We start from the raw sequence: 20,050 nt of genomic DNA, 5'->3' as shown, positions 1-20,050 counted from the left end.
CTCACTGAGATACGTTTGGCATATTGTCATAAAAATAAAGTACCTTTATTTTTAGTACTTCTGTGTATTTTGTTTTCTTATGATATTGTGCCTATGACACCAGTGGTATAGTAGGAGCTTTACATGTCTCCTAGTTCAGCCTAAGCTGCTCTGCTATAGCTACCTCTATCAGCCTAAGCTGCTAGAAACACCTCTTCTCACTAATAAGGGATAACTGGACCTGGCACAAGGTGTAAGTACCTCTGGTACCCACTACAAGCCAGGCCAGCCTCCTACACAGGTGGCATCCATGTCACACAGGACGTGGGAGCTCTTCACAACAGAAGCAGACTGCGTGACACGTGTGTTTGTTGTCCGGATTCACATGACATTGAACCGGGGTTGGGATTCGCACCTGGATCACCATCTTATCATAGACCTTGATTCACCGAAATGGCGTGGGGAGCAGAAGTGACATCACACAACCTTTGACCCCAATATGACCCCTGGATCTTCCCAGGAAGTGATTTTACATGACTTTTACCCCGAGGACATCAACATAATGGACATTCTGGAAGTTGCATCATAACTAGAGATGACTCAGGTCTGCTATACATCCCACCCTTGTTAGTGCGCTGTCAGGACCTTTGGAGCTGGTGCAGCTGAGTGACTGCGTGAACTCCAGCGCAAAACCACAGCAAATTATGCAAATCTCTTTTGGGGGCGGCGAGGGGGCTTCTCCCTCTCCAGACACCAATTTGGAGTACACATTTGGTATAACTTTGCTAAAAATTCACAGGCTTTGAAGCACAGTTTAATTATTACGAGCCCCGTAGGGCTGCAGCCAGGGACCTCCACCGCAAGTTTCTTCAGGGTGCCCCGGCTCTGGAAGTGTTCTTTGTCTCAGCCTAGAGGTCACTTGCGCCATTTTCCCATGTCGTACATAGTCAGTGTATCCCTGAATCCGATTCTGGCCCTGCACTTGATACTCTGAACTTCTGTCATTCGGTCAGTGGTTTCCGTGCGGCATTGACTCCTGCCAATCATGCATGTGACCTGCAGAGATTCTGGAAGTCTCTTGTGCCCACAAGATTTAGTGATTCTTGTAGCTGTTTCTGTAACAAATGCTCTTAATGGGACAAAGTTATTAGCCTTGTGTTCAATCTCCAACCTGGAGGCCCTTGGATGGCATTTCATCTGGTCTCTACACTCTGACCTGTCCAGCTTGGGACACCCTGCCAAGAGACTAAACTCCTGCTGGCATAGATGTGCAAGTCACAGAGACACACAAGCCCCTCGACCCCTTCAAGGGGGTAATCCCCGAGGGAAAAGGCCTCTACAAAATGGCACTCAGTAAATATTCGAGTCCAGTCATGATGTGCCAAGCCAATGATCTCTGATGTGGCCAGGCTTCAAATTACCCCCCTCTTGCCAGAGCAAGCCTTTTTGTCATAGGTGCCCCTCGTATGCCATAGGGGCCTCTTATGCTAAACAAGCATCTGCAATGCAACAGGTCTCGCATTTGCTCGAGTTAGAGCTATTAGCTTTGTAAACTCTTAACCATACTTTTCTTGACACATAAATTGAAAATGAAAAGTAAAACAGTTTCACATAAGTGAGCTGATTCAAAGCACCACGACCGCCATGAGCATCAGCGTGAAGAGACACAGAAGGAAAAAGAAGTTCGCTCGCAGTCGGACCTATTAGCAAAAGTGCAATTATCCATGTAACGGGCCAGGGCCAAGGCGGCAACAAAACCTCCCCAAGGAAGAACAAACATAGACCATTTACCAATGTCATCAAAGGATGTTTGAAGGGCAAGCCCACGAACGAGTGGTAGTGATGGGTGTGAGGTGGGCGTGGTCAAAAGCACAGGTACATACCAACACTCGGAAAAGCAGCACTTGAGCGCAGCTGTGCTCAACCTAAAAGAGCCCAAGCCAGAATTTGATATTGATAACATGCATATGTCATGAGTGAGCCTTATGTCAAAAAGTACCTCTAGTATGTTACAACCAGCATTTTGTCAAGGTTGCCCCCTTCCATATGCCGCGGTTGTCCTCCCATGTGGCTAAAATCAACTCCAATGTGCTAACAACTTTTTGCCAAGGATGTCTGAGAGCCAAGGATTTCCTCAAGCATAGCAGCCCCAGTGTTTTCCACAGGTGCCCCCACCCCCAAGCATTGCCTATGGTATGCCTGAACCAGTATTGTACTGTGTGCCCATCGTGCCAAAAACCAGCTCCAAATGCAGTGTTTTGTCACAGACGCCTCTGTCATTCAGTCCCAGTCACTTACACTCATTCATTCTCAGTCATTGTCACTCAGCCTACCTTCATACTCACTCATACTTACTAGCAATTGCTCTTATTTTCACTCCATTATCCTCACTCCTTTATTTGCACTCATTCTCAGTTGAATTCACCCACATTCATTATTACCCTCACTTGTACTCACTCTTACGCTCACTCATTCTAACTTATTTCTACTCACTGACTCTTAAGTGCCACGAATAAGATGTGCTCTAGAAGCTCACTTTCGCCTGCACATGACCGCTCAGATTCACAACACGTGTGACACACTGCACCCATTATGTGCACCCACCATGTGCACCATTCACATTCACCCTTTACTTGCACGCGTCATAGCGCTTGTATGCCACAACTTCGGAATGGTCCAAAGTCTCACAGAAAGGTCCCCAGTGCTGGTAGTTATGGCTTCCACTTTACTCTAGACAGTTTTCAATTGGTGACAATTTTTGACCATCCTACTTCTGCTGCCAGAGCCCCTATGAGCAGGGGGGCCCTCCCACTTTATTCCATGAAACGCACTGGGTGGTGCTCTTTGCTGGGGCGGACACCACAAGAGACCTCACTGAGCTTTGGGTGAAGGGCCCCTGTGGTCTGGTGTCCCACGCTGTCTGTCCCCCGCAGTCTGGTCTCCCTCGAGGTCTTGTTTGCCCCAAGACCTGGTCCCCCTCCACCCTGAGGTCTGTTCTCCCCTGAGGCCTGGTGTCCCCTTCGGTCTGGTCTCCCCTGAGGTTTGTTTTCCCCTACAGTCTAGTTCTTCTGAGGTCTGGTCTCTGTCTGGTTTCCTCCCTGGTCTGGTCTCCCGTGTTCAGAGTTAAAGCTGATTCTTACAATTCCAGAGTTAGTGATAAACTGAGGAGGACCTGGAGGAAGGAGACAAAGTAAAAACAACCCCCCAGTGATGGGGTCTGAGTCGAAAGAAGTGAAGCACACACACAGTGGAGCTGCCAGAGGAACCAGTGTGAAAACAGAAGAAACCTGCAAGGAAGGGCAACCATCAGAGGGACAAAGATGTCCCATCACAGACGGTCCTGCCATGAAGAATGAGCCAGAAATGCTGCATGTGGCTGAGGTCATCACCCTATATCTTATAGATAAATACAGGAAGCCCAGGAAACAAGCAAGTCCTCCATCTTGGATTGGGATTAACTGATATTAGAATGATGGCAGAAATGTCTTAGATTGGGACGGTCAGAAAGGGCACAGCATGTAGAGACCAGGAAGTCCACTACTGGTGCTGAAAAGGTTCACCCACCACATCTCTGGCGCACTCCCAGGAACACCAACAAGGAAGGACAGCAAAGGCAAAACCATGACCCCAAGCCCCACGTGTAGGTCCACTATGCTGTGCCCTGCTTGGGCAATGCCGGAGATGGTAGCTGCCTGCCCAAGCTAGGTAAGGGAACAAAGACCGAACCCTGTGACCTCTGGAGAGCCATTGGAGTAGAAACTTGGGGGTGGACCTCCAGGTCCTTACTGCGGATTCTATATACAAGACTTGGCTCTTCCTCCACACAGATAAGTGAGATAATTTGAGCCTCGCTGCCTGTCCGTGTGGACCCATCGTTCTTTGAGGATGAAAGAGGACGGGGGGGTGCTTTTGGGGTGTGTATGCCAGGGCTGAGATCTGCCGCAGCCAGTTAAGACCAGAGGTAAATGATGGTGCACAAGTGCAGGAGTCTGTGACTGCTGAAGGTGGGCACTTCACCAGGGCGTGAGGTGGTGATGGTCTCTTAAGGTGAACTAGACCAGAGGTTCATCTAACCTCCCTTCTCCATAGGGCGAGCAGACGTCCCGGATTTCCCCAGACCTTGTTTTTAGAGGACTGTCCCAGTGTTCCGACGCTTCTCCTAATTTTAAATAAATGTCCTGGGTTTTGGGTACAAAGGTCAGATCATTAAATAGATGTCCAGTTTTTTGGATAAAAGTCAGATCATCTAGAGCTGCATAAGTCTTTAGTCCTTCTTTTATATCCGACCTGTCCCGGCTTTTGCTCCTCAAAATCTGGCCACCCTACCTTTCCACCCTCTTTGATGGATCTTTGGGAGAAGGGTCACCAGGCCGGAATATTAGGCAAAGGCTGTTAGTTGGTATCGCTGGTGGTGCCAGGCACATTCACAATGCTGTCTGGTGCAGCATGGCGTGCCTCTAGCCTCATCAAGTCAGCGGATGGATGAATGAATGGGTTGATGGATGGATGTCACAAATGCAATTGGGAAAAAAGGAGAACACATCCTGCCCCAGTGCCAAAGGGCACCAGGCATGGTGCACAAGTTATACGCTAGTCATTTCTCGCAAGGCTTTGAGCCCCATTGAGACAGAAGCGCCAGGTGCAACCGCTGTGCTGAACCCTGGGCTGGGGACCCCCGACAGAGATGGGGCTGCAGATCCTCCTAACCATCTCCCTTCTGCACCACACACACTCGCTGCATGCAGGCCAGCCCATGAGGCCCACAGCAGGCCCCACCTCAGTGTGTGGAAGGCAGGGTCATTTAATGGACAATGCACTTATATTAGTGACTGCACCTGGGCTGGTCACGTGACAGATGAACCCGACCAAGAAGAGGCGGCCATGTGCCAACGCACACCCCTTTGCACCATAGTGTCAGGGGGTGTCCAGCTGTGAGGCACACATTGTGTCTAGAAGTACAAGTGCGTGTGCCATAATTTCTCCCCTTTGTATCTTTAAAACACTAGTTGTTTTTAGCACAATAATTGTGTGTTTCTGTCAGTTGTTTCTCACATAGCGCCTCACATGGTACAGAGTGGCCAACATGTAGCTGGGGAACCCGTGTTTGACCAGTGTGCAGCACATGTACTTAAAACGGCTGCTCTTTTCACTCACTATGTCCCAGGTCTGGCAAGGACACAGTACTGCTTATGCAGCTATGCCATCACACATAGTATGGTACACCCTGCCTTAGGGCTGTAAGGACTGCCAGAGTGGTGTGTTATCCGTATCAAATGCAGTGTATGGTGGACTCTGCACACGGAGTGTGCCATGTTGAGTTTGAGTTTTTAGGTTTGCCCCAGTACACTCAGCCTGCAATGGCAGAGCTGGGGGTGTCTGGGTGCAGGGCCCTTGGGGTGGCACAATCAGTGCTGCTGCCCTCAGGGGCCTACCCTTAATATCCCATGTCTTGAGTGCTGGGGTACACATTTACTAGGGACTTAAAGTGATATATGAGTGTATCCATTTGTGCCAAGCATCACAACAGATTTAGGGAAAGAGCTCTGGCCCAGGAAACCTGGTAAACCGGGCCCCTGGGCACTACCAACTTCTAGAACACATCAACATCAGGCAAAAAGTGGGGGCTAACCACGCGAAAAGAGGCCTCCTCTCACAGTATCTTGTCGGTGCATCACTTTACTGATTGTAGAGACAACGTTTCTCTTAATTTAAATAAAATGTATTGAGCAGTGACAAAGTCAGAGGTTCTTTCGAAAATGGACATTTCAGCTGGTTGCTTAGAGAAATAGATGTAGTGGCTGAAAGTAACCCCAAAGAAGGCGCACAAGGACGGGCCCAGCTGTAAGGCATGGGGGGCCGTGTGCAGCATCACTTGGAAGATGCTGAGTCCAGGCCCGAGGCGACCATCCTTAGTGCACAGACGGAGAGAAGAGCTGCGGACCTCAGCCTCTTTTCTGGAATCAGGGAAGGACTCAGTCCCTGGCTGTTCCACTGAAGCCCTTGTCAGCTCCCCTCAGTGCCCCGATGCCCTCTCGAGGTCCAGTGTGAGTGATGGATGGATGGATCACAGAGGCTGCCTGCAAGAATAATACCAGTATTTAGTATAAAGCTTGCTTTTTGTGCAGGACTTCCCTTTGCATTGCTGCCATTTCCAAACATTGCAGATAGCTGGCTTTACTGTCACCACAATTAATGGTCCAGGGTTTATCAAACTCAGAAGGATGAACAGCGGCTTTGCCAGGATTCAGACTAATGAGCTTCACATAACCCTTTCTTTGGTTGCATATTCCAGCAGCGAGCTTTCAGCTCACTGAGCCTTCCTGCTGATAACAGGCGGTGAAGTGCCTCGAAGGCGTAAGTCAGTGTGGCAAAATTGTGAAGTAGCAGATTTTAAGGGTGAGTGTGGTACACTGAGGGCTTAGCACTATCGGGTATGTGCGGGATACGCGTGTCACCATGTGCACAACTAGATCAAACATTCATGTGTTCTGACATACACCGCTAAATCAGTCACGTGTCCTCACAGACACCGCAAGTTCAGAGTCATGTATCCTCACATACACCTCTAGATCAGTCACGTCTCCCCAAAGACACCACTAGATCAGTCACGTGCCCCCACAGACACCCCTTGATCAGTCACGTGCCCCCACAGACACCCCTTGATCAGTCACGTGCCCCCACAGACACCCCTTGATCAGTCACGTGCCCCACAGACACCCCTTGATCAGTCACGTGCCCCCACCCTGCCCCTAAACCTAAATCCCCCCAACCCCCACCCGCCCCTAAAATTACCTGACACCCCAACCCACCCCTAAAACCCCAACCCTCCACCCCCACCCCCTGAAACTGAAAATACCCCAACCCCCCTGCCTCTGAAACTAAAACCCGACTCCCCCACCCCTAAAATTTAAAATACACCGACCCCCCCCACCCTGGCCCTAAAACTAAAACCCTGACCTCCCGCCCCTAAAACTAAAACCCCGACCCTCCCACCCCTAACACTGAAAATGCCACGATCCCCGCCCCTACAACTAAAACCCCAATCCCCCGCCCCTAAAACAGAAAATACCCTGACCCCCCCCACCCCCGGCCGAAACCTAAAACTGCGACCCCCCCCCCACCCCGCCCCTAAAACAGAAAATACCCCGACCGCCCTCGACCCCCGGCCCTAAACCTAAAACCACGATCCCCCACCCCGCCCCTAAAACAGAAAATACCCCGACCCCCCCCGCCCCACTTACCTGAGTCGTCGCCTCATCGCCTCGCCCTCCTCAGCCGACTCCCTTGTTTGTGCCTTAACCACGCATGTGCGTTGTTTAGCACATGCGTGGTTAAGGCACAAAACAACAAAGTTGTGGTTAAGGAAAGCGTTGTTCCGCTTTTGTTAACCAGGACTTCGTTGTTCCGGAGTCGGCCTTAAGGGCGTTTCCCCACAAGAAGTCATGATAGAAGATTTTGCAAGAGCCAGAAGAGACCGCAAGACTCAATGATGGATTACTGGACCTGAATACTTGTGGAAGAAGGGGACCAAGTCCAAGATGCACAGAAGAGTCCAGGGAGAACAGGAGCCCCTGCTAACCCAGATCAAGGTGCAAAAGTAGAACCACCGGTGAAAAACAGTCCGTACTGTACCCAAGAAGATGTATGCGGATTCCTGATTGGTGCAGATGAGGTCTCGCGCCGGAAGGATGGTTGAAGTCTGGTTTGCGTCACTAGATTACACCAACAAGCCATGGCACACGCAAAGCTCGAGGTTAGCGGAAAATGGCGCTGCCTGGGACCATGGGGGACCTGGTAGACTCTACCCAGGAGGAGGAATCAGAGGGGGCTTTCACAACCAAGAGAGCCCACCCTGGAAGACCAGGCAGCGTGCACAGGAGTCCCACAGCTCGGGGACAAAGCATGTGCAAAAGTAGGCCCATGCAACACTACACAAAGGGATCCCATGCCACCGGAGAACCACTCAGGAAGCGTTGTAGGATAGAGTGCTGGGGGCCGGAGCTGCTCGGTGCATGGAGAACTTCGTGGAAGGATGCTAACCAGCCTTGGCAAACACACAGAGCATGGGGGTATTGTCTTGCATGGGGAGGCAAGCTTTTGGCTCTACCAAAGTTGTACAGCTGGACCTTAGGACTGTCAGGACAACTTCAGTCCACCACCCGTGCTGCTGGATCCACGCATGAGACTGGACCCATGCCACCAGTTGTCGCTGCAGAGGGGTGCCTGAGGAAGCAGGGAAGTGACTCCTTCACTTCAAGGGAGATTCCTTTGTTCTTCTGGTGCAGGCTGAAGACAGGCCGTCCTCTGAGGATGCACGACTTGAAAACAGTTGCAGTTGCTGGCAGGAGCTGAAGATACAGTGTTGCAGAAGTCGTCTTTTCTTCTTTGTTGCAATTTGTAGAGTTCCTGGACGGTCCAGATGCAGTTTCATCAGTAGAAGGTGAAGTAAAGGATGCAGAGGATTCCTGCTGGAGCCTTGTAATCCGAATCTGAAGAAACACCCAGAGGAGAGACCCTAAATAGCCCTGAAAGGGGGATTGGTCAGCTACACAGGTAAGCACCTATCAGGGGTGGGCTCTGACGTCACCTGCTGGCACTGGCCACTCAGATGCTCTCAGAGTGCCCCACCACCTTGGAATCCAAGATGGCAAAACCCAGGGACACTTTTGAGGTGCTCTGGGCACCACCCATGGGGTGGTGATGGACAGGGGAGTGGTCACTCCCCTTTCCTTTGTCCAGTTTCGCACCAGAGGTGGGACTGGCAGTCCATGAACCAGTGTAGACTGTATTATGCAAGAAGGGCACCATCTGTGCCCTTTAAAGCATTTTCAGAGGCTGGGGGAGGCTACCCCTCCCATACCTGTAACACCGATTTCCAAAGGGAGAGGGTGTAACACCTCTCTCCCAAAGGAAATGCTTTGTTTTGCCTTCCTGCCCCAAGTTGCTTTAGCAACAGGAGGGCAGAAACCTGTCTGTGAGGTGACAGCAGCTGGGGCTGCCTCCAAAACCTCAGAAGGCAGGTATGGCAGTACCGGGGTTCCCCTGTGGAGCCCCCAGAGTACATGGAATTATACAGCCAATGCTAGAATCAGTATTGTGGTATAATTCCAAGATGTTAGACACCTTACATGGCCATATTCGGAGTTACCATTGGTCAGCTGGACATAGGTATTGATCTATGTCCAGTGCACACGTAAAATGATGTCCCCACACTCACGAAGTCCAGGAAAATGGGCCTGGATGACGCAGGGGTGTCCTCACACACAGGTACTCTGCACCCAGCCTTCTGGGTTGGAAGGCCTGTTACATGGGTGACTTATAGGTGACCTGATGCAGTGTAAATGGCAGTGAAAGGGTGCATGCACCATTTCACGCATGCTGCAATGGCAGTTCTGCAGAAGCCTTTGCATGGGCTCCCTATGGGTGGCAAACGTAATGCTGCAGCCCATAGAGATCCCCTGGAACCCCAATGCCCTGGGTACCTAAGTACCATATACTAGGGACTTCTACGCGGTGACCAGTATGCAGTGACCAAAGTTAGAGGAGAGAGAGCATAAGCACTGGGGTACTGGTTAGCAGAATCCCAGTGACAGTCAAACACTTTGACATCCGGCAGAAATTGGGGATGTTATGCCAAAAAGGGGGTTCTTTCCTAAACTGCCCCCATCCCTCCCCCACACCTCCCCGTAGGGATGCACCGAGGTGCCCCCGCCTCCATAGGGAGGCACAGAGGTGTCACCACCCCTGCAGGGAAGAACAGAGGTGCTTTCCCTCCCTCCTGCCCTCCCCCAGGGAGGAACAGAGCCCCCACCCCTTCCACAGGGAGGCACAGGGGTGCCTCTCCCCCACCCCCTGCAGGGAGGCACAGAGGTGCAACCCCCTCTGCAGGGAGGCACAGAGGTGCCATGCCCTCCTCCCTGTGCAGGGATGCACAGAGCCCACACCCAGTCTGCAGGGAGTCATAGAGGTGCCCCCTCTCCCTTCACAGGGAGGCACAGAGGTGCCTCCACCCCACCCTCCACAGGTTAGGCAGAGAGGTACTCTTCCTCCACAAGGAGGCACAGAGGTGCCTCCACCCCACCCACCCCCTCAGGGAAGCACATAGATGGCAACCTCTCTGCAGGGAGGCACAGAGGCGCTCCCCCTCCCCCTGCCCTCCCTCAGCAGGGAGGCACAGAGGTGCCCCACCCCCAGCAAGGAGGCATAGAGGCGCTCTCCTTCCCCCTTCCCACCCCCAGCAGGGAAGCACAGAGGCGCCTTCCCTCCCCCTGCCCCCCCCCCCGGCAGGGAAGCACGGGGAGGTTGCACAACCAGCCTGGGATATTTCATGTGGCTCTCCAGGGTTTTGTGTGGCTCAGGTAGTTGTGGATGTTGGCTGCGAGGTTACATGTACTTCAGTTCAGTGAAGAAAAGTGAAAGGACTGGTGCAGCCATTAACTCCCGGTTCCTAACCCAGCGGGGCGGACGCCACCTTTTAACTTTAAGACAGACCTGAGAAGTCACATGGTGCCACTTTGTGTCACACGATTTTGTCTCTTTTCATACCTTCATCCAGAGTCACATCACAAGGTGGCAGGCAAGAAGTGACTGAAAAGTGTGGATTTCCAGCTCCTCTTTGGAGGCTACATGTCAATTAAGAGGTGTGAAACCTCCCCAGGACATCCACTGCAGTCCCAGAACCTTTGTGGTTTTGTTTTATTGAGGGGGGGTCGGTGATGGCGGGGGGAGGGGCAGAGGGCCTCATAAATCCTTGCCCCCTACAAGGTCATCCCTCCTTCTGACATAGCACATTTTATTTTTAAGTTGGCAGGTCTGGCTTTGCCTTTGGGGGTGAAAGAGACTTTACCTAGTTGTTCGACTGTTGGATTTAGACTGCTCAGATGCTTTCTCCAACTCCAGTATCAGGTTTGAGAATAAATAATTCACTTACTTTTGATGTTTCTGCATTTCTGGAATTTGTATTGCTCCCAAGTTTGAATCGGTGCCTCCCCAGAACGGCTGGTGGCCCCGGCACCCCCAAAGGGAACTGAAGCCATCTCCTTCCAGAGCACGAGCAGGCTGCGCAGTCAACCCACAACCTTCGGGTCTGGGACTCCTGCCCCGTGTCCATCGCTCCGAGGGACCCGGCCAGGTCTGGACCACTCAAGCACCATCTCTGTGTCCATAAGAGTAACACTGGCTGCCGGCCTTGCCATTGCTTGTGATTATACCACCTGGTTCCCCAGTCCTCACATTATGCTTCAAACAACTGGTGTTGCTGCTATATATCAGCGCCTGGATACCCTCACGGGTGACAAGTAGCACTCTAATTGATCGGTTGATAGACTGAAAAGGATCCATCAATCAATCAATCAGTCGACTTGAGAAGCATTAAATCTCATCATCTGCAGTTTGATTCTGAGGTCTCCATGTTGCGCACACATTGCTTCAGCAGGTTCATTAACCTGCTGAGCTGTACTGGAGACTTGCATGAAGAAAGTGTCAACCTTATTGTCTTGGGGAGAGGCTAGGGCATGGGTAGCAACAGGGTAGAGGACTGGAAGGAGTGGAAGGTGGGTGAAGGGGAAGCAAAGTAGGTACATGGAGCGCAATTCACAAAGGGCCTCTGCACTTGTGGTGGGGAGCCTCTGCACTTGTGGTGGGGAGCCTCTGCACTTGTGGTGGGGAGCCTCTGCACTTGTGCTGGGGAGCCTCTGCACTTGTGGTGGGGAGCCTCTGCACTTGTGGTGGGGAGCCTCTGCACTCGTGGCTGGAGCTCCGTACTCGTGGCTGGAGCTCCGTACTCGTGGCTGGAGCTCCGCACTCGTGGCTGGAGCTCCGCACTCGTGGCTGGAGCTCCGCACTCATGGCTGGAGCTCCGTACTCGTGGCTGGAGCTCCGCACTTGTGGCTGGAGCTCCGCACTTGTGGCGGGGGCTCCGCACTTGTGGCGGAAGCTCCACACGTGGCGGGAGCTCCGCACTTGTCGCGGTGGGCCTCTGAACTCGTGGCGTGAGCTCTGCACTCATGCTGGAGGGGCCTCTGCACTCATGGAAGGAGCTCCGCACTGGTGGCAGAGGTTTTGCACTGCTGTTATCATTCCAGGTGTTCGACTGCGGGGCATACGCCATGAGTGTGGATGCACTTTGTGAATCAGGCCCATGGGCGCACAGCAGGTCGTGGAGTTATTTAAAGGATTTTCATAAGTTGAGCCCCTGGGGTCTAGAAGAATCCTTCATTTGACAGTACTAATTTAGGCTGTATCTGAGCAGCTCTGCTTTCACCACACTGTGGGGTGAACCTCCTCTGTGCTATCGATACCTTTGGTGAGTCAAATGCACAAGGGAAGTAACTTGATTATTGAATTGGAATGAAATTGAGTCTTAGGCCTTGGAATCTCCTTATGTCTTTAGTCTCTTGTAAATATTTGGGCCCAGATTTACAAATGTTTCCACTGGAGTTGCATTACTTTTCCGATGCAAAGCTGATGCAAAGTGTTCAGGTTGGATTTACAATCCAGTGCAAATCATGACACTCTTGCTGTGCTATTTGCACGAGGACACAAATGTTGTTGCCACAAAGAGCCTGGTGTTGTGTTTTATATGGTATGGCGGCTGTAGGGATATTCCTCATGAGGACCAAGTGCACAGGGGCGTAGCTTCCATCAGTGCAGCTCCAGCTCAATCCGCCCCACTCCAATCCACCCCACTCCAATCCACCCCACCCCAATCAGCCCGCACCATCCAATCCATTCCAACCTACCTACCCCACTCCAATCTACCCCACCCCAATCCGCTCGCACATCCAATCCATTCCAACCTACCTACCCCACTCCAATCCACCCCACTCCAATCCACCCCACCCCAATCCACCCCGCACCATCTAATCCATTCCAACCTACCTACCCCACTCCAATCCACCCCACCCCAATCCACCCCACTCCAATCTACCCCACCCCAATTTGCCCGCACCATCCAATCCATTCCAACCTACCTACCCCACTCCAATCCACCCCACTCCAATCCACCCCACCCCAATCCGCCTGCACCATCCAATCCAACCTACCTACCCCAATCTAATCCACCCCACTCCAATCTACCCCAATCCACCCCACTCCAATCTACCCCACCCCAATCCGCCCGCACCATCCAATCCATTCCAACCTACCTACCCCACTCCAATCCACCCCACCCCAATTCACCCCGCACCATCCAATCCATTCCAACCTACCCCAATCTAATCCACCACACCCCACTGCACTCCCCTGTACCCCAGTACACACAAATCCAATGATTTCCATTCCACCACACTCTGTCCCAGTTCATTTCATCCCACTCCAGCTCAGTCCACTCCGATCTAATCCACCCCACTCTAGACCAATCCACCCCACTCCAATCGAATTATTCTGATCGACCCCACTCCAATCCCATCCACACCACTCCATTCCACCCCACCCACCCCAGTTTAATCGAATCCACCCCACACCACCCACTCCAATCCACCTAAATCTACCCCAGTCCAATCCACCCCACTCTACTCCAACCCACCAGAGTATTTCAATCCAATACAACCCATTCCACCCACTGCACTCCACATCACTCCTCTCTACAACTCACTCGGACACTGAACTATACTCTTCTCTGCTCAGCTCTGACACTCTGCTCTCCCTACTCCACTCTGCTCCAACAAATCTGCTCTACAACATTTCTCCCCGACTCCACTCTGACACTTCAAGTCACTGACTTTTAGCTATTCTTGACAGCAGCCACACTGGTGCACAACATGACAAAAACACATTGACGAGCCAATAGCTCTTGATAGGCGACACCTATTGGTTTTGTCAATGCTTGTTCTCAGTATTGTTTCTCAATGTGGTAAGATCTACAATTTCCCACTTTTATTTAATCACTCCATTGAGGTGCATCTAGGTGTGTTCTTTCATTTTCCATTCTGGTGAAAACCATTACTGTATTCCTGCTTGTGTTGAGATCTATCTGCCAGTCACTGCCCCAGCCAGGGAGTCTGCTCAGAGAGGTTTCAAGGATCGTATCCACATCCTCTTATCTGAATGACTGAGCTTAAGTTCGAAATACAACATATGTACATACATACATGCGTACTTACGTGCATACCTCTGTCCATACATACATACGTCTGTCCATACATACATGTGTACATACACACTTAAATACGTACATACATAGGTAAATACATATGTACATGCATACATGCGTACTAGCATCCATACATATGTCCATACATACATATGTACATACATAGATAAATACCTCCATGCATACATAAATACATGTGTACATATGTACATACATAGGTACATGCGTACTTGCATCCATACATACATATGTACATACATAGATAAATACCTCCATGCATACATAAATACATGTGTACATATGTACATACATAGGTACATGCGTACTTGCATCCATACATACATGTGTACATACACACTTAAATACGTACATACATCGGTAAATACATATGTACATGCATACATGCGTACTTGCATCCATACATATGTCCATACATACATATGTACATACATACATAAATACCTCCATGCATACATAAATACATGTGTACATACACACGTAAATCCGTACATACATAGATAAATACATATGTACATGCATACATGCGTACTAGCATCCATACATATATATGTCCATACATACATATGTACATACATACCTCCATGCATACATACATAGGTACATACATAGGTACATGCGTACTTGCATCCATACATATGTACATGCATACATGTGTACATACACACGTAAATACGTACATACATAGGTAAATACATATGTACATGCATACGTATATAGGCAGGAAGATGACATAAAGCTCTTCAGCGTAAAGTGTGAGCTCATTTTTAAGGTTTGTGGGAGGGTCATTGATAGAGTAAACATGGCCTCCGGTTGGACCAGAGGCAGCCGGCAGGGACTGGGCTTCCTGGTGAGCGTCCTCTCCTGCAATGACATGAGAGGTTTGTCCTGCCAGGTAAGTGGGCAGCCGCAGGTTGAAAATCTCAGTCCCACTCTTGTAGCTCGGCCCACACGCCACACTCAGTCCAGAGCCCGGGCTGCACCCGAGAAGGCTCCTCCTGACTTCTCGCACCCACTGAGTGCTCTTTCCGAAACCCAGATTGCCTTTTGAAAGGAGGATTTCACTAGAAGCTTAATCCCCGTGGTCGCTCGAATTGCCCTTTGAGGTGTTTTCATCGGCCAGACCGCAGACTGCTAGGAGGGCAGCGGGCAGGATCTCTCGGGGTCTCCAGGGCTTGGGACTTGAATGACCTGCGCTTATTTCCAGGCTTGGTGCAGCACTGAAGTCCTCAGCAAGACATCCTGCTGCTGTGGTTGGCGCATCCTGGTGCGCGGACTAGTTTGGGGCATTGGCCATGTTTCTGTTTCTTTGCAAGTCTGAGCGCCTCATGCACCCCCAGTGTTTGTCGCTTCAGTTTTGGGGGGCTGCTCCACAAGCGGGTGGGTGACTTCTTGCTCTGCGGCAGGTGGTAGCTCGAGGGAATGAGCTCCTGGTGTCTCAGTGAGGCTCTGCCTTGTGGCTCATGCCAGGCGACTCTTCCGTGCATCGGTGGCGGCTGCAGACAAACAGATCCTTTCCAGAGGGCTGTCGGAGTTCTTCAGACCGGTTCTGGCAGCTTTCAATCTTTCACCTCTGTTCTGAGATATTTACTCATTAACGAACTTTATGAGCAAGTTGTGCTTCTTCAGAAGGTCAGGCGTGTGATACTTCTGATCTGTATCTGCTGTTGGCTGTGATGGCCCCTCAGTGGAAGGCTGCGTCCAGTGGACCTGTGGCCTGCAGCTGTGAAGTGCTCTGTGGCCTGGCCAACCTCTCCAAAGGACACAATCTCGTGCAATCCTCCTCCTCTGAGGGCAGCTCCGCCGCGCTCACTGCGGGGTCTAGTGGGGTGCCCTGTGTGCCTGGCGCCTTGTATCAGCTGCAGGCGTGGCACTGAACCACACATGCCACGCTAAGGTGTGCCCACCACCTTTGGAGGAGGGCCCAGAGCCTAAAGGCGCTTGGATAAAGTGTTCCACTGAGGGTAACTGCTCCACAGGGAGCCTTTGCCGCAATGGGTGACACCTCAGTCCCTGTGTGTGGCAGCCTAGACATCACTCATTGTGCTGTCTTCACAAGGACTCTCTTGAAACCTTTTCGGTGGGATACTGATGGTGTGCGCTTCTCGATGAACACGGAATGTGTGGTGTATTGTGCCTCGGAGAGAACTCTGTGGTGCTGAGGGACCCTTTGTATCTGTAGTCTTCCAGGGACACTGAGATGCAGTGCTCTTGCATGCAAGGGGTGATCCTTGTTAGAGCTTTGCACTTTGTTGATGTTCATGGACACAGTTGTGCTGTTTCTCATAAGTGCACTCTTGGTGCGCTGCTTTAATGCGCTCAGCTGTGGGCTCCTTACCATGAAACAGGTGCTTCACAAGGAACCTAGCAGCGTCCGTCAGGATTCTGCCGCTTTCCTGCGTTTAACGAGGACACTGTGGCTTTCTTTTTTCACTTCGAGGTTTGTTGTGCTGTCGTGTCTCCAAGCAGTGCTGTTTCTCAGAGTTTCATGTTTTTTTCTCATCCACGCCCTGTGGTGCATCTTCTCCGAATGACACCGTGATGCTCTCACGCGAGACCACGAGCGCGGTCACCTCTGTTCAACGCCGCTTCCCACACTCTGGTGACTACACTTCTTTTCTTGAGTTCACTGTTACTCCTCTCCTTTCCCTACACACCTTCCGTGTACGCCTGCGGTGCTGTTTGTTAGAGCTGTTCATCTATACACCTTCCGTGTATGCCTGCGGTGCTGTTTGTCAGAACTGTTCATCTATACATCTTCAGTGTATGACTGCAGTGCTGTATGCATGAGCTGTTCATCTATACATCTTCCGTGTACGCCTGCGGTGCTGTTTGTTAGAGCTGTTCATCTATACGCCTTCGGTGTACGCCTGCGGTGCTGTTTGTTAGAGCTGTTCATCTATACATCTTCCGTGTACTCCTGCGGTGCTGTTTGTTAGAGCTGTTCATCTATACATCTTCAGTGCATGACTGCTGTGCTGTTTGTTAGAGCTGTTCATCTATACATATTCCGTGTACTCCTGCGGTGCTGTTTGTTAGAGCTGTTCATCTATACACCTTCCGTGTACGCCTGCGGTGCTGTTTGCATGAGCTGTTCATCTATACATCTTCAGTGTATGACTGCAGTGCTGTGTGCATGAGCTGTTCATCTATACACCTTCCGTGTACGCCTGCGGTGCTGTTTGTCAGAGCTGTTCATCTATACATCTTCAGTGTACGCCTGCGGTGCTGTTGGTCAGAACTGTTCATCTATACATCTTCAGTGTATGACTGCGGTGCTGTATGCATGAGCTGTTCATCTATACATCTTCAGTGTATGACTGCCGTGCTGTTTGCATGAGCTGTTCATCTATACACCTTCAGTGTACGCCTGCGGTGCTGTTTGTTAGAGCTGTTCATCTATACATCTTCCGTGTACGCCTGCAGTGCTGTTTGTCAGAACTGTTCATCTATACATCTTCAGTGTATGACTCTGGTGCTGTTTGCATGAGCTGTTCATCTATACACCTTCAGTGTATGACTGCAGTGCTGTTTGCATGAGCTGTTCTTCTATACACCTTCCATTTAGGCCTGCGGTGCTGTTTGTTAGAGCTCTTCATCTATACACCTTCCGTGTACGCCTGCGGTGCTGTTTGTCAGAACTGTTCATCTATACTTCCGTGTACGACTGCGGTGCTGTTTGCTAGAGCTGTTCATCTATACACCTTCCGTGTATGACTGTGGTGCTGTTTGCATGAGCTGTTCATCTATACATCTTCAGTGTATGCCTGCGGTGCTGTTTGTCAGAACTGTTCATCTATACATCTTCAGTGTATGACTGCAGTGCTGTTTGTCAGAGCTGTTCATCTATACTTCCGTGTATGACTGCAGTGATGTTTGCTAGAGCTGTTCATCTATACATCTTCAGTGTATGACTGCAGTGCTGTGTGCATGAGCTGTTCATCTATACACCTTCCGTGTACGCCTGCAGTGCTGTTTGTCAGAGTTGTTCATCTATACATCTTCAGTGTACGCCTGCGGTGCTGTTTGTCAGAACTGTTCATCTATACATCTTCAGTGTATGACTGCGGTGCTGTTTGTTAGAGATGTTCATCTATACTTCCGTGTACAACTGCGGTGCTGTTTGCTAGAGCTGTTCATCTATACACCTTCCGTGAGGGACTGCTGTGCTGTTTGTTAGAGCTGTTCATCTATACACCTTCCGTGTACGCCTGCGGTGCTGTTTGTCAGAGCTGTTCATCTATACATCTTCAGTGTATGACTGCGGTGCTGTTTGCATGAGCTGTTCATCTATACATCTTCAGTGTATGACTGCGGTGCTGGTTGTTAGAGCTGTTCATCTATACACCTTCCGTGTACGCCTGCGGTGCTGTTTGTCAGAGCTGTTCATCTATACATCTTCAGTGTATGACTGCGGTGCTGTTTGCATGAGCTGTTCATCTATACATCTTCAGTGTATGACTGCGGTGCTGTTGGCATGAACGGTTCATCTATACATCTTCAGTGTATGACTGCGGTGCTGTCTGCATGAGCTGTTCATCTATACATCTTCAGTGTATGACTGCGGTGCTGTTTGTTACAGCTGTTCATCTATACACCTTCCGTGTACGCCTGCGGTGCTGTTTCTTAGAGCTGTTCATCTATACTTCCGTGTACGACTGCTGTGCTGTGTGCATGAGCTGTTCGTCTATACACCTTCCGTGTAGGACTGCTGTGCTGTTTGCTAGAGCTGTTAATTTCTACACCTTCAGTGTATGACTGCGGTGCTGTCTGCATGAGCTGTTCATCTATACATATTCAGTGTATGACTGCGGTGCTGTTTCTTAGAGCTGTTCATCTATACTTCCGTGTACGACTGCTGTGCTGTTTGCCAGAGTTGTTCGTCTATACACCTTCCGTGTACGCCTTCGGTGCTGTTTGTTAGAGCTGTTCATCTATACATCTTCCGTGTACGCCTTCGGTGCTGTTTGTTAGAGCTGTTCATCTATACATATTCAGTGTATGACTGCGGTGCTGTTTCTTAGAGCCGTTCATCTATACTTCCGTGTACGACTGCTGTGCTGTTTGCATGAGCTGTTCGTCTATACACCTTCCGTGTACGCCTGCGGTGCTGTTTGTCAGAGCTGTTCATCTATACATCTTCAGTGTATGACTGCGGTGCTGTTTGCATGAGCTGTTCGTCTATACACCTTCCGTGTACGCCTGCGGTGCTGTTTCTTAGAGCTGTTCATCTACACCTTCCGTGTACGACTGCTGTGCTGTTTGCATGAGCTGTTCGTCTCTACATCCTCAAAATATGGCTGATGTGCTGTTAGTCGGAGCTGTTCATCTCTACATCCTCAGTGTATGACTGCTGTGCTGTTTGTTGGAGCTCTTTCAATAGGACACTGCTGTTCTCTTTCACCAGGACAGTTGTTCTGTTGCACCAGGACACTGCTGTGGTGTTTCACAAGGACACTTTTGTTCTCTTTCACTAGGACACTGCTGTTCTCTTTCACAAGGACACTGCTGTTCTTTTTCACAAGGACACTGTTGTACTTTTTTTTCCAGGGCAAGGTTCTGTTTCACAAGATCACCATTCTGTTTAACCAGAACCACACTTTTGCTCTCTTTCACGAGGGCACTTTTGTTCTCTTTCACGAGGACACTGCTGTTCTCTTTCACGAGGACACTGCTGTTCTCTTTCACAAGGACACTGCTTTTCTCTTTCACAAGGACACTGTTTTTTTTTTTTTTTTTTTCCAGGGCAAGGTTCTGTTTCACAAGATCACCGTTCTGTTTAACCAGAACCGCACTTTTGTTCTCTTTCACTAGGACACTGCTGTTCTCTTTCACTAGGACACTGCTGTTCTCTTTCACGAGGACACTGCTGTTCTCTTTCACGAGGACACCATTGTTCTTTTTTTCCAGGGCAAGGTTCTGTTTCACAAGATCACCGTTATGTTTAACCAGAACAGCACT

The 20,050-nt window shown here is 50.3% G+C and overlaps 1 protein-coding gene across 1 annotated transcript in view; it reads left to right on the top strand.

Annotated features, from left to right (window-relative positions):
• The window catches only part of LOC138303481 (serine-rich adhesin for platelets-like), a 194,773-nt gene that overhangs the window by 34,534 nt on the left and 140,189 nt on the right, over positions 1-20,050 (top strand). The gene's annotated exons all lie outside the window — the stretch shown is intronic.

This window comes from Pleurodeles waltl, chromosome 7, assembly GCF_031143425.1.
Source record: "Pleurodeles waltl isolate 20211129_DDA chromosome 7, aPleWal1.hap1.20221129, whole genome shotgun sequence".
NCBI lineage: Eukaryota > Metazoa > Chordata > Amphibia > Caudata > Salamandridae > Pleurodeles > Pleurodeles waltl.
The sequence above is the reverse complement of the archived record's forward strand: the minus strand, read 5'-3'. Positions and strand labels throughout refer to the sequence as shown.